Genomic DNA, 17,891 nt, shown 5'->3' with positions numbered 1-17,891 from the left:
TCTGATGTCAGTGATCGTGTCCCGAAACGGTGAAGACAACTAGTCGGGGATGTGACTCAGTGGTTTAATTTACCTTGCGAAGACTTCGTTCTGAGCTGTAAAACCAAGAACGTCAGTGTCGGGACAGGAAAAAAAGATACATATGTCATTTTTTGGGTATATAGTATAATTTTGCGAGTTAAAAAAGGTACATACGTCATTTTTTTTTTTTGTATATGTTATAATTTTGTGAATAAAAAAGGGTATATACATTATTTTTTTTTCTTCCGTTCGATTTTATGGTCAATTTATTTAGAAGAGCAAAAAGTAAAACTAAAAAAAAAATTTCCATAGTAGAAAAGTTTTCATTGTTTACTTCATTAAAATTTTCAGATAGAAGAGAAATGCAATCCATCAACGGATAATTTTGAAGCTAAATTCGACCACTTCAAAAGCAAATGAAAAGTCGCGGATGGAAAAATAAATAATGCATGTACCCCTTTTCATTCACAAAATTATATCATTTACCCAAAAAATAACACATGTATCATTTTTTACTTATAAAATTACACCATATACCCATAAAATGACGCATGTACCATTTTTTATTTATAAAATTACTTTGTATGTATCCACCATCTTCTATCAAGATATATAAACAAGTATATAAAGGAAAGGATTCTTTCACCCTTTCTCTTCTCTTCCTCCAAGCATAATTTTCTACCATAGATTTTTTTCCTTCCTCATCCATATTTTAGAGTAAATAGAAAGTTAAGGTAATCAATTTTTACTCTAAAATTATCCGTTGATGAATTGTGTTTCTCTTCCATCTGAAAATTTTAATAAAGTAAACAACGGAGACCTTTCCATTATCAAATTTTTTCTTTAGTTTTGTTTTTCGCTCTCCTAAGTAAACTGACCTTCAAAGTAGAGTTGACTCTACTTGTGCCCTTAAAGATGAAATCACTAATGAAAAATAATACGCAAAGGAAAAAAATCTCAAAGAAAAATTTAAGAATAGACATATAAAATGATGGATCCACGAAAATAAAAATAGTAAACCATAAATTTATATATCAATCTTTAAACTTGTTTCTAACATTTTTTTCCTTTACACATCATTACTCATCACTAATTATTTCATGCTCACCAGTTGACATCGGTCATCTGTTATAAAACAAAGGTTTTCTGGACTAGAAGAGGTCCTATTTATTCATTGGATGGGTGAACTGGATCCTACTTGTTAAACAGATGGAATCCAATTTATTCAACTAATAAATGAATAAGAGATAAGATTGATTCAAGGATCCGGGATCAGAAGATCCGTGCCCTATAAAACACGAACAGCTTTTGGTAGCTCATGTTGGGTTTTTAGAAGCTCAGTCGACCCGAACTAGCCTGCCACCCAACCTCAACCCACTCTACCTGTGCCTCGCCTCACTTGACGTTGTTGGAGGCCTAATATTGGCTTTTAGCACTTTTTGGCCTTATATAGTCAATTTAAGATATTTTAATTGTACAAAAATTTATGGTGTTGACCTTTCAAATTACATGGGCAGTTGTAGAATGAAAGGGAGATTTGATCAAAACAAGTATATTCAAGTATGATTTGATCAACCAGTAATAATAAAAGCTATTGAAGGTACGAATACAAGGATTAAAGTGGTGTAGTGCGGTGGTCTGTGTTTACCTAACTCCTACTGTACCTTCTGCACTATGCCGCCTTAACTCACGCATGAATATTGAATACTATAGGTGAGTGACTCCATCCAGGGAACAAGAGCTCTTTATGAATTATCATGCTCTCCTCCTCCTCCTCCTCCTCTTCCTCTCTCTTCTTTGTCACTCTATTCCAATTCCTTGGTCTCTGTGCATCTCTTCCCACTACGCACTAACTTCTCCAGTTATCGTGATTTACCTTCCTCGTGAAGACCTTGGGCGTGGTGCGACGGGGACATTGGGAGCGAGCGATATCGCCTTTTGCCACTTTGTCACTCTATTCCAATCAAATATTATATATAATTAGTCAACAACCGATTTGGCATGCTCTCTCTCCGAAAGTCATTGATGAAGGAGGATGAGATTGTCCTGAAATACACCTCAACATAGGTTTAATTAGTGTCGGAGAGATTTTGATAGACCATTCTGATGCTCAAGTTAGAATTTACTTAAAGTATGAAACTACAATGGCAAGAAGAAAAAGAAAGGTAGATGATACCGTATCTAGAGTGTGTATGTGAGAGTTGAAAAAGAGGAGTCTTTGTATTTACCTCCTATAGAGTTTATATAGTCGTCTTAGATGATATCGCAGAGTGTGTATGTGAGAGTTCAAAAATAGCAGCCCTTTGCATTTACCTCCTCTAGATTTTATAGAATAATCTGAAGAGCATTTTCACATCAGCAGTGATGAGGAGATTAGTAGCTACCTCTCCATCCGCTAAGTGCCATGTGTTTGAAGGAGAGCTTCTAGAAGACCAAATTGATAACTCCTCAACTACTTCTCTATTCATCTTGTGCTATGTGTTCTAGAATATTGATCATTGTTATTCGCATCTTCTAGGCACAACGACCTCATTAATGAGGGTTTTGCCAAGGACAAATAAGGAAATAACGTCAATGTTGAGTGATCTTAAGAATAGATAAAGTCGACAACTAAGGCTGAGACATAGAGGATGATGGGATGTGAGCCCGAGGCAAGGAGGATGTTGGCTATTGAGGCCGAGAAAAGGATGTTGGGATTTGAGGCCAAGACAGGCCATGATGCCAAGATCGAGATGTCTTGGTTGAGTTGTTGACACTAAGATACCAAGGCATAGATGTCTTGGCTGAGTTGTCGAGGCTGAGATGTCTTAGCTAAGTTATTGAGATAGAGATATCTTGGCTAAGTTGCTAAGACCGAGATGCCGAGGCAAAGATGTCTTGGCTGAGTTGCCAAGACGGAGATGTGTTCGCTGAATTACCATGACCGATATGTCTTGGCTGAGTTACCGAGACTGAATGTCTTGGTCGAGTTGTTGAGGCTGAGATGTCTTGGCTAAGTCGTAGACGTAGTTGGCGTCTGATGTTGAGTCAGAGATGACTTGTTCTTGGGAAAACTCCACTTCTTGGGATGAGTGTATTGAGCAGGTTGAACTAGACTTGAGTCCCTTCTGTTAACATGATTGATATGCATGAACGATTAATCAATATGTAAATTATAAATAGTTACAACGATTATTTACTAATCCTTTTCTTCACACTTGTTGTTAGAAGAATGATCACAAATTAAACTTCCCTTAAAAGTTCCAGAAACCAAATCCATATTCTTTATGGATGTTCCTCAACTCTAATACAAAAACTAGACCAAATTAAATAAGAATCAAGTCACAAAGACTATAAAAATCAAGTCACAAAGACCAAATAAGAATCAAGTTGCATACACCAAATAAGAAACATGTCATAAAAACCAAATAAGTACATCCAAATCATATTTAAGGAAAAATAATTCGTGCGACAACAAGTATACAGAGCAATTGATGCTAAGAAAGTTGTTATTAGGGATGACAATTTGACCCGAACTCGATGGAGGATCCGACATCCGACCCGAATGGAGGAGGGTATGGAGGGACTATCGATACCCGATACCCGACCCGAATACCTGATTAAATAATATATATACATATAATAAAGAAAATTTTCTTTTTCTAAAATCAACTTACTATTTTTTGTTGATATTAGTAGGCCTATATAGATGTTTAATCTATTTTTTTAATTATATATATATATTTTAATAGGATGTTAATTTTAATATGTTTTTGTTGAATGATAATAACTCGATAGAAAGAAGAAAAATTACACGTATAGAATATATTCGGTCCTTTAATGGGTATGGGTATACCCATTGGATATCCTATACCCGATGGATATGGGTATGGAGGATATAGAATCCGACCCGAACCCGACCCATTGCCATCCCTAGTTGTTATACCTTACATAGCTGTTCTTCTAAACAAATTGGAGACATCAACATCTTATATTTACCCCAGATTGAATTATTTACATTAATACGAACATTTTTAATCCCTCATAATGACTATCATGTTGAGAGTATGTTCAATATCTCTAATCAATATAATTATTAACAATCGTATTTTAAGTACTCAACAAAAACATGTAATTGTTTGACCAATGAATAAATATAAAAGATGTAAATCTATTTTAATCTTCTTTTTTAGTTAAAATCTATTCATTTTAATCAGTCATTTTCCTAGTTATACTCTATAGACCGAATCATCCATAGTCAATAGGATACAAGTTAAATTAGCAGACACTGATTAGAACTTCAAGTAGACAGCTAATAATCACTTAGAGTAAAACTGAGATCAACTTATAATCTTAAGAGTCTCATATAGTAAATGATATGATGATGAATAGGGGTCCCACTAGAGAAGAGCGACTGATATGGAGGTCAAAGTCAAAGAAACAAGATTAGTAGATCAGGTGATGTTGGCTGAACGGGGCAGCAAGGCAGGACGAACGGTATGCTCGATCCGAGAAGACAAGCATAGTTCTGAACGAATGAATCTGTCCGAATGTCCAGTCTCTGAAAGCCAACAACGGAATGATAGAGGCAACAATAAAATCCCGAGCCATCGACCCGGTCGACAGGGCGTCACGGTCGAGCGGCCACCGGTCAACCTACATCGAGACCCCTGCATATCTCATCGTACTTTTTTAGAGGTTTGTACTACTGACAACAGAGCATGTCCAGTAGACAAACAGAACTTTAAAAGCTTCTAGCCTATCACATTAGAGATTTGTATGCTCACTTAAGGAAATGTGTCAGAGACACTTTTTGATTTATTTTTTCCTAGGATGTTTTAGAAAACATGTGCACACTTTGGAAAACAGACGCTGCAGTGACACTGTAAAAGGAGGTTCCCATCCACAGGTAGAGGTATGTGATGCTTCGCTATTAAATATGCTTTTCCTACAGCATACTTAATGTTCTTCTTCTACATTTGTGTGGATTACTGATTTAAGCGTCTGAGGGACAATGCCACAAACCCCTTCCTGGTCTGGCACTAATGTTGTTCGTGTTACAAGACCACGTGGAGTCTTCGCCTCATCAACCTTCGAGCCACATCCCTATCTTGTCATCTTCTCCGTTTTCAGACAGGATCATATTTGGCGCTATCTGTGGGAAGTTACCTGTAGCCGAAACATGAAGATGGAGGGCATTGGACGACTTACAATGGTAACGCTAACACAAGAAGACTTGGAGATGTTGATACAAGTCCGAGCTGCGAAGATGTTGGAGCAACAACAAACAACAGTTGACTGCGAGCAAATGACCCCACAGCGTTGATGACAGGCCAGCAAGCTGATCCCAGAGCCCGAGCGGAAAACCCTTTCATTCGCAAGCCAAGCAATAGGTCGACCGACGCCTTCGGAGAGGCACCAAACATGCCGATCCCTTATCACCAGGCGTTATTCCGCACACCCTTAGAAGAGCAAGGCCGAGTGAAAAAGACACAAGGATCCTCTTCAGAGGATGCACCTGTCTGGGATGGGCGGAAAGGTAAAGCACCCCGACTCGACGACTCTCCCGAGCGGATCAATGACATTTTTCTCAAGAGATCTTGGATGACCAACTTGTTAGAGTGTATACTAAAAGCATAGCTTTTGGTATAAATATTTATCTAGAAATAAGAATCACATTGGTCAAATGTCTACATTTATGATAAATGTAGTTGCTCAATTAATTTATATTGTAGATAACATGGTGTGTGGTGTCACACACAGAAGATCATGTTATTGGTTCCTTATAAATTATAAACAGTAGCTCACGACCAAGATGGAAAGGAACAAACCATTGGAAGGTCGTAGTGTAATTAGGTATTAGTTTATCTTAACTATATAATTACACTAGTACACTTAGAGTGTATTGAGTAGGACCATTTGAGGTCGTTCCTTTTATACTGACTTTATGAAGGAACAAAGACCTCAGTTATTATGGAAGTATGTGCTCTTAATCCTAATATAATAACAAGCACATATATTTGATATTTATTTCTTTAATTTATCAATGGTTGAGATTTAGTTCGATGAATCAATAAGCCCGATAAGTTGGGAAATGATATCACTTATAGTGTGTGTTGTTGATTATAGAAGGAAACTGTGTCCTAGTAATCTTGGTTGATAATGTCCCCAAGAGGAGCTCATAAGGATTGTCATGTTAAACCCTGCAGGTGGACTTAGTCCGACATGATGATGAAGTTGAGTGGTACTACTCTTGGAGCTAGATATTAATTAAGTGAGTTGTCAGTAACTTACTTAATTAGTGGACATTTGTTATCTTAAACACAGAGAGACTAACACACTCATAATAAGGAGCCCAAAATGTAATTTGGGATTGATGCGATAGTTCAATAATAGTTCTTTAGTAGAATGAATTATTATTGATGAAATTAAGTTGTGTGTTCGGGGCGAACACGGGATGCTTAATTTCATCGGGAGACCAAAACCAATTTCTCCTCTCCGTCCCTATCGTAGCCTCTAGTATATAGAGATTTATACCCACCGCATACCCACCTTCTTACCCATCCAATGGGGCCGGCCAAGCTAGTTTGGAACCTAAGCTAGGGCCGGCCAAGATCAAGTGGATGAGTCATGTAGGTGGCCGACCAAAGCTTGGGTCCCAAGCTTAGGTAGCCGGCCACTAGAATATTAAAAAGGATTTTTATTAAAATTATTTCTTATGTGGATATCATGATTTTAAAAGAGAGTTTAAAAATTAAAAATTTCCTTTTATAGCTTTCTACAAAAGATTAAGAGAAGAGATTAATCTCTTTCCTTATTTGTAGTTTAAAAGGATGGTTTTAATTTTTGGTAAAAACTTTCCTTATTTGTAAATCATCTACATGTTTAAAAGAGAGTTTAAAATTTAAAATCTTTCCTTATTTGTTGATTAAAGGAGGATTTTAAATTTTAAGAAAACTTTCTTTTTTAATCATGTTCATGATTTAAAAGAAAGATTAAAAATTAATAATTCTCTTTTATTAGTTTCTACAAAAGATTAAGAAAAGACTTGATATCTTTCCTTATTTGTAGATTAAAAGAGATTTTAATTTTTAGAGATAACTTTCTTTTTATCCACATGTTTAAAAGAAATATTTTAATTTATTTTCCTTTTTATAAACCAATCATGAAGGGATTAAATTATTGGAGAAATTTTTATAAATTTTCGGAAACAAATTAGGAAGTTTTAATTCTTGTTTTAATTAAAACTTTCCTTGATTTGGGGTTTGAGGTGGCCGGCCATTGTATTTGAAAAAGGAAATTATTTTTAATTAAATAATTTTTCTTTTCAATGGAAAAAGAATTAAGGAAATTTTTATTAAATTTTCCTTATTTGCCAAGACCAAGGATTATAAAAGAGGGGGTAGAGGAGGGTTCAAGGTGAACGACTCTATTCTATTTTTCTTCCTCTTTTCCTTGGTGGTGTGGCCGGCACTTCCTTCTTCTCTTCTTCTTCTCTTTGTGGCCGAACCTCTTCATGCTTATGGAGTTTTAATTGGTGGCCGGATCTAGCTTGAGGAAGAAGGAGAGAAAGCCTACATCCTTTGGAGCTTGGTTGGTGGAAAAGATCTTCATCTTTTGGAAGCTTTGTGCTTGGCCGAAATTTGAAGAAAGGAGAAGGTGCTTTGGTGGTTTCTCATCTCGGAAGATCATTGCCCACACAACGTCCGAGGTTAGAAGAGGAATACGGTAGAAGATCAAGAGGTTTTTCTAAAAGGTATAACTAATATTTTTTCTTTCCGCATCATACTAGTTATTTTTGGAAATAATACTAAATACAAGAGGCATATGATTCTAGAGTTTCGAATTTGTTTTCGATATAGTGTTCTTTTGTTTTTATTTTCCTTGTGATTTGATTGTTCTTTTCGGTTAACCTAAAGTTATTTTAGGAAATTAAATATTAGCTTTCCATAAAAGGTTTTGTCTAGTCGGTGGTGGTTGCTCCCATATCCAAGAAGGTCATGTGCCTCGCCACGTCAGTACTGGGAACCAATTATGGAAATTAATATTTAATGGAATTAATAACTTAAGGTGACTTGGGTCGAACGTGTTAAGTTCTGCAGGAGATCCAAGTCAAAACCTAAAAGAACAAATAGATTAAGTTTTGGATCAAACGTGTTAAGTTCCGCAGGCGATCCAAAAATTTAATTTAAAAGAACACATGGTAGCTAGGAAAAGGTTCAGACCTTTGTACAAAATTTTTGTACAGTGGAACCTCTAGGTTTTCCGAGTAGCAACCAACACAACTGATACATAACTACAGACCACTAATGATTGGGCAATACACGGGGGCAACCGGTCCTGAGGACCATTTGATTAAGTTCGACAACATGGCTACACTTCATTAGTATACTGATGGAGTCAAGTGTCGAATATTCCTCACCACGCTCTCTGGATCAATGCAGAAGTGGTTCAAATGATTGTCGATCGGATCCATATGCAACTTTAAAGACTTCCGAACGGTGTTCCTCTAGCACTTTGTAAGTAGCCGCCACTATCAGAAGACAAATCTCAACTTGTTCTTGGTCAAACAAGGGCTCAAGGAAGTATTGAAAGCCTATATTAAGAGGTTTAACTAAGTAGTTATGGAAGTCCCATCAGCCACTTCAGAAATCTTGATAAGTTCTTTTTCTCAAGAACTTATAGATGACGATTATCGCTCGCTTATCTGAAAGCCCCTGATAGACTTTGATCACCTGCTAGGGCGGGCTACCAAATACATCAACTTCGAGGAAGCTAGACAACTTGGAAAAAGGAAGTAATCCTGGAGTCGACAGTTATCTAGGAACGCTAGATGACCCATACACACCAACCGCCAAAGGGGCCTCGAGCAAGCATAGTGCAACAACACCAAGGGCCAGGAGCCCATGCAATCCTCAAGACTTGGAGGGAGTAAAAGTCCCTCATTACGACACATTGATTATCTAAGCGGTAATTACTAACTATAATATTTACCAAACTTTTATAGATATAGGTAACTCAGTGAATATTATATAAAAGAATCCGGATAGACTTAAGCATGACTACCAGTGAAAAAGTTTCCTTTTTCATCAAGCCTTGCTTTGAAAGTTACTACCTTCCTGTCTATCCCTCTTTTCCTATTATAGCCTTTTTACACCCAACGGCTTTTACACCATTTGGTGATTCTACAAGCTTCTAGATTTTATTAGAATACATATATTCTAATTCTTTTATTCATTACTCTTTGCCAAGATGCTGCATCTTTATCTTGGAGTGCTTCATCATATGACCGGAGATCAGGTTCATGTCCTCCAGGGATCGAGTCCAAAAACTCTCCCAAAACATGAACCTATTTAGGTTGCATAACAACCCTCCCACTACAACAAGACACTTTCTGTAATTGTGTATCAATTTGTGATACGTGTTGCAGTTTTCTTGTGGTATCTCATCTTGTACAGTTGGTACTAGGTTAGACATGTCCTTTATTATTTCCTTAAGAACAAATTTACTTATGAGCACGTGGTTCATTATATAGTCCTTTTCTAAAAAATCAGTCATTGATGCTAACAATGACCTTCTGATTTTTAAGACTATAAACCTACTTTTGTTTATCTAGGATAACTTACAAACAAGTGAACTCCTATCCAACTTATCATTGTCTCTCTTTAACATATGTGCTGGATTACCCGAATCCGAATATGCTTCAAAATAGGTTTTCACCTATTCAGCAATTCTATATGAGTAGAGAGTTCTAACTTGGAAGGTACTATGTTCACTTTCATTTTCAGAGTTTATCCTTAAAACAAATTTGGTAATTTTCTGAATAACTCATCATCTATCTAATTATTTCATAAGAGTCCTTTACCTTCTTTCTACTACACCATTCTGTTGGGGTGTACCAGCTGCAGTTAGTTGGGATTGAATCCCTACTTTTGATAAGTGACTCCTAAATTCTCCCAAGAGGTACTTGCCACTACGATCTTACCATAGTGACATTTACTTTAACATTTCTCCGCATCAGCCTTGTACTCTTTGAACTAATCAAAGTACTTAGTCTTGCGGTACATTAAGTAAATTTATTTGTATCTTGAATAGTTGTCTATAAAATAGACGAAATATTCAATACTACCTCTTGTCTGGATAGTCATAGGTTCACACAAATCAGAATGAACCGATTTCAACATATCTTTGACTCCATACCCCTTGGACTTAAAAGCTTCTTGGTTATTTTCCTTCCAAGTAAGACTCGCAGGTTGGAAAGATTTCCACTACCAATGAACCCAAAAGTTCATCAGCTACCAATGAATCCTACTTAAGTATAACCTAACTTTAGGTGTCAAAGATATAATTGGTTCATTTCCGAAGGTTGCTTTCTCTTAAAATTAGAAGATGTGTTACTAATTTCCATTTGTTGCAGCGTGAGAGTTATTGGATTATAAATTGTCAACCATCATACCAGAATAGATAACTTCCCTATTTTTCTTGATAACAACTTTGTTATCAAAATAGACACAATATCTATAATAGTTTAGAAACTGAAATCAGGTTCTTTCTAAACTTGGTACGTAAAGACAATTACTTAAAATCCATATTTTATTCTTATCAAAGGATAAACATCTCCCACTGCAACAGCTACCACTTTTACAGTAGTGCCCATGTGGACGATGATTTACCTTTCATTTAGCTGTCGGGTTTCCTGGAACCCTGCAATGAATTGCAGACATGATTAATGGCATCTTGTATCTACACTCCAGGTTCTGGTAGATAACACCACTAGACATGTTTCAACTAATGAATTAAATACACCTAAATTGTTCTTAGTTCTAAGAAGACAGACTACCTTAATGTCCAAGTCCTATTTCCAATCATTACAATTGGGACTACTAAGTCTTTTCTATAGTATGACTACTAGGGATTGACAAACATCCTAAGAATATCAAAAATATTTGGTCAAGATCAACTCCTTAAAATCTCCATGAATTTTGTGTATACAAAATCGAAGAGGAGATTTTATTCATTAATTTTATTATCTCATCAACTTTACTTTATAACGAATAAAATTAATAGTTGATCTGTCTTTGATCAAATATTTGGTCAAAACTCTTTGAATTTAAAATAACATTGATTCCTCAAACAATATTATTTAAATTTACCAACACCTCAAACACCGTGAATTTTGCATGCCACGTTAGTGTGGACGTATACAAATTCATCATTTGTAAGAGGAGGGTTTTACCCATTGACTATCTTGTCAATATAACTTTTTGGCAAATAAAATTACCTCAAACACCATGAATCTTGTATGCCACGTTAGTGTGGACGTATACAAATTCAAACATTTGTAAGAGGGGTTTATTAATTTTATTTATATTGCCAATCTAGTTTTATGACAAATCAATAGTTGATTTCCTTTTGGTCACACAAGTGATAGTAGTGACTCCGTTGGGGAGGATACTATTAAATGTGTCTAAGTGTATACCATTACTTGACACTAAGTCCATTAATAAGATTATGTCCCTTCCGTTGGGGAAGATCACACGCTCTTAATTAACTTCCTATAGTCATCCAAAAATGGAAGTCTGTTCTAGTGATCCACAAACAAGCTCATCCGTTATGGAGGAAGGCACTCAGAGCCAACGCGCAAGCTTGTTTGCATCACTTACAAACCAGTAATGGAGACCATGGGATTTACTTAAAAATCCCTCTCCCTCTTAGTTATTTATAAATGAGGAATTTTAACTATGCTAGCCTACTAAATATGCATACTAACAAGCACACACAACACAGCATAAAAAGCAATAAATAGAAAAACTAATTTTCAACTATTATGGCTTTTATCTATTGCTGTCATTCGTGTGTCGCCAACCCTAGCTGCTGCCATCTTTGGCCACCGCCACCGGGTCTAGTTGTCGCATCCATCTTGCTCCTTATTCTGCTGCGCCTCTGGTCCTCAAAAGGTTCCACGCCTTGCAAGATTCGATCCGCAACATAAATAGAATTTTACATTTTTCGATCCTATATTCCTCGAAGGAATGTACATGTATCTAGATCAAAAATAAAATCCTAATAAAAATAAATACAGCTCCTGCTGTATTTTATAATACAATCATGCACACACAATAAATGCCCTTGACATGTTCAAGGATCCAATCACACATAATAACTATAAGCCATAATAGTTGGATCCAGATCCACAAAGTTAGCACATCCTACTATTAATGCCTAAATTATGTATGACATGTGCATAATTAAACTAATACCAAATACAGAGGCAATACCTAGCTCGATACCAATTGTTGGTTGCTACTCGAAAACCTAGAGGTTCCATGCAAAAATTTTGTACAAAGGTCTGAACCTTTTCCTAGCTACCATGTGTTCTTTTAAATTAAATTTTGGATCGCTGAACTTAACACGTTTGATCCAAAACTTAATCTATTTGTTCTTTAAGGTTTAGACTTGGATCTCCTGCGGAACTTAACACGTTTGATCCAAATCACCTAAGTTATTAATTCCATTAAATATTAATTTCCATAATTGGTTCCCAGTACTGACGTGGCGAGACACATGGCCTTCTTGGATATGGGAATAACCACCACCGACTAGACAAAACCTTTTATGGAAAGCTAATATTTAATTTCCTAAAATAACTTTAAGTCAACCAAAAAGAACAATCAAATCACAAGGAAAAGAAAAATAAAAGAACACAACTTCGAAAAACATATTCGAAATACTAGAATCGTAAGCCTCTTGTATTTGGTATTATTTCCATAAATAACTAGCATGATGCGGAAAGAAAAAATTACTAGTTATACCTTCTAAAAAGACCTCTTGATCTTCTACCGTATTCCTCTTCTAACCTCGGACGTTGTGTGGGCAACGATCTTCCGAGATGAGAACCACCAAGCACCTTCTTCTTCCTTGCAAGTTTCGGCCACCACAATTCTCCAAGAGAAGTAGAGGTCCGAGCACCACCACCAAGCTCCAAGGGATGCAAGAAACAAAAACACCTTTCTCTCCTTCTTCTCCTAGCTAGAACCGCCACCATCAAGAGCTCCAAGAGAGGTTCCGGCCATAAGAAGAAGAGAAGAGGAAGAAGCTATAGGCCGACCACACCAAGGAGGAAAAGAGAGGAAGAATAATAGAGTTGATCACCCTGAAGGCACCTCTACCCCTCTTTTATAATCCTTGGTCTTGACAAATAAGGAAATTTTAATAAAAAATTCCTTAATTCTTTTGTCATAAAAAAGAAAAATTATTTTAATTAAAAAACAATTTTCTTCTTTTAATAATAATGGCCAGCCACTTCTAATTCCCCCAAACAAGGAAAATTTAATTCACACAAGAATTAAAACTTCCTAATTTGTTTCTAGAAATTTATAAAAATTTCTCCAATAATTTTTATCCCTTCATGATTGGTTAATAAAAAGGAAATTTTATAAATTAAAATTCTTCTTCTAAACATGTGGATAATTTCCAAAAGGAAAGTTATCTCTAAAAATTAAAATCTCTTTTCAATCTACAAATAAGGAAAGATATCAAATCTTTTCTTAATCTTTTGTAGAAACTAATAAAAGAGAATATTTAATTTTTAAACTTCTCTTTTAAATTATTATCATGGTCAAAAAGGAAAGTTTTTCTTAAAAATAAAATCTCCTTTCAATCTACAAATAAGGAAATATTTCAAATCTTTTCTTAATCTTTTGTAGAAAGCTTTAAAAGGAAAGATTTAATTTTTAAACTCTCTTTTAAAACTATGATATCCACATAAGAAATAATTTTAATAAAAAAATCCTTTTTAATATGATGTGGCCGGCCACCTAAACTTGGGCTCCAAGCTATTGGCCGGCCACCTTAAGGCCAACCTTTAGGCTTGGCCGACCCTAAGCTTGAGCTTCAAGCTTAGCTTGGCCGGCCCCTATTGGTTGGGTAAGAAGGTGAGTATAAATCTCTATATACAAGAGGCTACGATAGGGACCGAGAGGAGGAATTGGTTTTGGTCTCCCGATGAAATTAAGCTTCCCGTGTTCGCCCCGAACACACAACTTAATTCCATCAATAATAATTCATTCCACTAAAGAACTATTATTGAACTACCGCACCAATCCCAAATTACATTTTGGGCTCCTTCTTATTATGAGTGTGTTAGTCTCCCTGTGTCTAAGATGTCAAATGTCCACTAATAAAGCGAGTTACTGACAACTCATTTAATTAATATCTTAGTCCAAGAGTAGTACCACTCAACCTTATCGTTATGTCGGACTAAGTCCACCTGCAGGGTTTAACATGACAATCCTTATGAGCTCCTCTTGAGGACATTCTCAACCTAGATCATTAGGACACAGTTTCCTTCTATAATCAACAATACACACTATAAGTGATATCATTTCCCAACTTATCAGGCTTATTGATTCATCGAACTAAATCTCACCCATTGATAAATTAAAGAAATAAATATCAAATATATGTGCTTGTTATTATATTATGATTAAGAGCACACACTTCCATAATAACTGAGGTCTTTGTTTCTTTATAAAGTCAGTATAAAAGAAACGACCTCAAATGGTCCTACTCAATACACTCTAAGTGTACTAGTGTAATTATATAGTTAAGATAAACTAATACCTAATTACACTACGACCTTCCAATGGTTTGTTCCTTTCCATTATGGTCGTGAGTTACTGTTTATAATTTATAAGGTACTGATAACATGATCCTCTTTGTGTGACACCACACACCATGTTATCTACAATATAAATTAATTGAACAACTACATTTATCATAAATATAGACATTTGACCAATGTGATTCTTATTTCTAGATAAATGTTTATACCAAAAGCTAGGCTTTTAGTATACACTCTAACAGATGAACAAGGTGTTCTGGAGATAGATCGACCGGAACATGGAGGTATACGTCGACAACATATAGAGGAGACTTAATGAACCCTGAGGAAGTATAGAGTTAAGCTCAACCCCAATAAATACCTATTCGGGGTAAAAAGTGGATGATTCCTCAGTTAGATCGTAACTGAGCGGGGGATCGAAGTAAATCTAAGCAAAGTGAAGACACTCCAAGACATGCCCCCTCCGCACAACTTAAAGGAGACTTGGCGACTAACCAGACGAATTACAACCTTATCAAGATTTATCATCAAGTCGTTCGATCAAAGCCACTCATTCTTCAAAGGTCTACGCTAAGCTACGAAATTTCAATGAAATGCGGAGTGTAACAAGACGCAAGAAGAGCTCAAGAGTTATTTAACTTCTTTACATGTACTGGTAAAATCCATAGTCGACGAGCCGCTCTGGATGTACTTGTCGTCCATAGAACAGGCAGTCAAATCAGCGTTGGTGCGACATAACGACGTTGAACAACAGTCAGTGTACTTTTTGACCCACTTATTGAAAAATGTTGAATGCTGCTATACTTGTCTTGAGAAGTTGACGTACGGGTTGATCCTCACCACTCGAAAGTTACGCTCATAATTTCTATTGCATCCCATAATTGTGTTAGCTAACAGCATGCTCGGGAGAGTCCTTCTCAACCCAAAGGCATCCAAGTGGCTAATCAAGTGAACCACGGAGTTAAGTGAGTTAGACATACAATACCAACCCAGATCGACGACCAAGGCACAAGCCTTAGTCGATTTTGTGACTAAAGTGTAGAACGTTGAGCCAAAAGTAACCTGGAAGATATATGTGGATAGGTCGTCCATTCGGTAGAGCAGTGGAGTAGGCATATGTTAATTAGAGCCCTAGAGCCAATCATTTGATGATTGTTGTATGGACTCATTGTATCATATTCTTATATATAAAGGCATTTGGTTTTTTGGTTATTATGCTTACTTGTATTGGTGCCAAATAAACTAAGTATAATAGCATCCTTGAGTAGAAGGTTCTTACCTATATCAATCGATTGGTTGAATCGATAGTGAGATGTTATAGGGAACACTACTCTTAATCATTCCTAGTCGAGTATTAACATTCAGGGACAATGTTAATGTGACAAGACTAGCATGTAGGTCAACTCGATGACTTGATCTCACAAGTCATGGATATGGAGATATCAAGTTGACACATGGGTATGCATTGGAGAATGTATACTGCATGACCCGCCATGAGAAAGTATCATAAATCGTTATATGAGTGTCATATACTTTCTCATGTGACTATTAGTATGACTACTAGTCCTTGGACCTGAAGTCACCATGGATCCCTATATAAGGAGTTACGAACTTTGGCTTCGTCAAACGTCACCCGTAACTGGGTGGACTATAAAGGTGATTACTGGGTATGTAACGAATTATGCAGAGAGATGTGAGTGATGTAGATGAGATCTATCCCTCCTATATGACGGGAGCGACATCGATATTCTTGATAGAGTGAGACCACGAAGTGCATGACCATGCCCAAATGAGTCAATATGAGATATTGAGCTCATTTGATCGAGTGAATCTACTTGGAGTTCAAGATTTAGATTAATTAAAGGATGACACGGTCTATGCCTCATATTGATCAATCTAGATGTCTAGGATAGAAGTGTTGGTTGCTACTCGGAAAACCTAGAGGTTCCACTCTACAAAAATTTCGTACAAAGGTTTGAACCTTTTCCTAGCTACCATGTGTTCTTTTAAATTAAATTTTGGATCGCCTGCTGAACTTAACACGTTTGATCCAAAACTTAATCTATTCGTTCTTTTAGGTTTTGACTTGGGTCTCCTGCGGAACTTAACACGTTCGACCCAAATCACCTTAAGTTATTAATTTCATTAAATATTAATTTCCATAATTGGTTCCCAGTACTGACGTGGCGAGGCACATGGCCTTCTTGGATATGGGAGCAACCACCACCGACTAGACAAAACCTTTTATGGAAAGCTAATATTTAATTTCCTAAAATAACTTTAGGTTAACCGAAAAGAACAATCAAATCACAAGGAAAAAAAAACAAAAGAACACTATATCGAAAACAAATTCGAAACTCTAGAATCGTATGCCTCTTGTATTTAGTATTATTTCCAAAAATAACTAGTATGATGCGGAAACAAAAATTACTAGTTATACCTTTTAGAAAGACCTCTTGATCTTCTACCGTATTCCTCTTCTAACCTCGGACGTTGTGTGGGCAACGATCTTCTGAGATGAGAACCACCAAGCACCTTCTTCTTCCTTACAAGTTTCGCCATCAAAACTTCTCCTAGGATGAAGAGGTTCGGCCACCACCACCATGCTCCAAGGGATGCTAGAAAGAGGCTTCTTTTCTCTCCTTCTTCTCCTTCTTAGATCCGGCCACCAAAGCTATCTCCACCATGAGAAGGTTTCGGCCACACAAAGGAGAGGAGAGGAAAGAAAGGGTCGGCCACACCCAAGGAGAAAAGAGAGGAAAAATAGAATAGAGTCGTTAGCCTTGAAGCCTCCTCTACCCCCTCTTTTATAATCCTTGGTCTTGGCAAATAAGGAAAATTTAATAAAAACTTCCTTAATTCTTTTGCCATTGAAAAGGAAAATTTATTTAATTAAAATAATTTTCTCTTTTCAAATTATAATGGACGGCCACTCTTCTCCCCAAAACAAGGAGAGTTTTAATTAAAACAAAAATTAAAACTTCCTAATTTGTTTTTAGAAATTTATAAAAATTTCTCCAATAATTTTAATCCTTTCATGATTGGTTAATAAAAAGAAATTTTATAAATTAAAATCTTTCTTTTAAACATGTGGATAATTTCCAAAAAGGAAAGTTATCTCTAAAAATTAAAATCTCCTTTCAATCTACAAATAAGGAAAAATATTAAATCTTTTCTTAATCTTTTGTAGAAACTAATAAAAGAGAATTTTTAATTTTTAAACTTTCTTTTAAATCATGAATATAATTAAAAGGAAAGTTTTTACCAA

Source organism: Zingiber officinale, chromosome 2B, assembly GCF_018446385.1.
Source record: "Zingiber officinale cultivar Zhangliang chromosome 2B, Zo_v1.1, whole genome shotgun sequence".
Taxonomy (NCBI): Eukaryota; Viridiplantae; Streptophyta; class Magnoliopsida; order Zingiberales; family Zingiberaceae; genus Zingiber; species Zingiber officinale.
Note: the sequence above shows the minus strand (reverse complement) of the source record.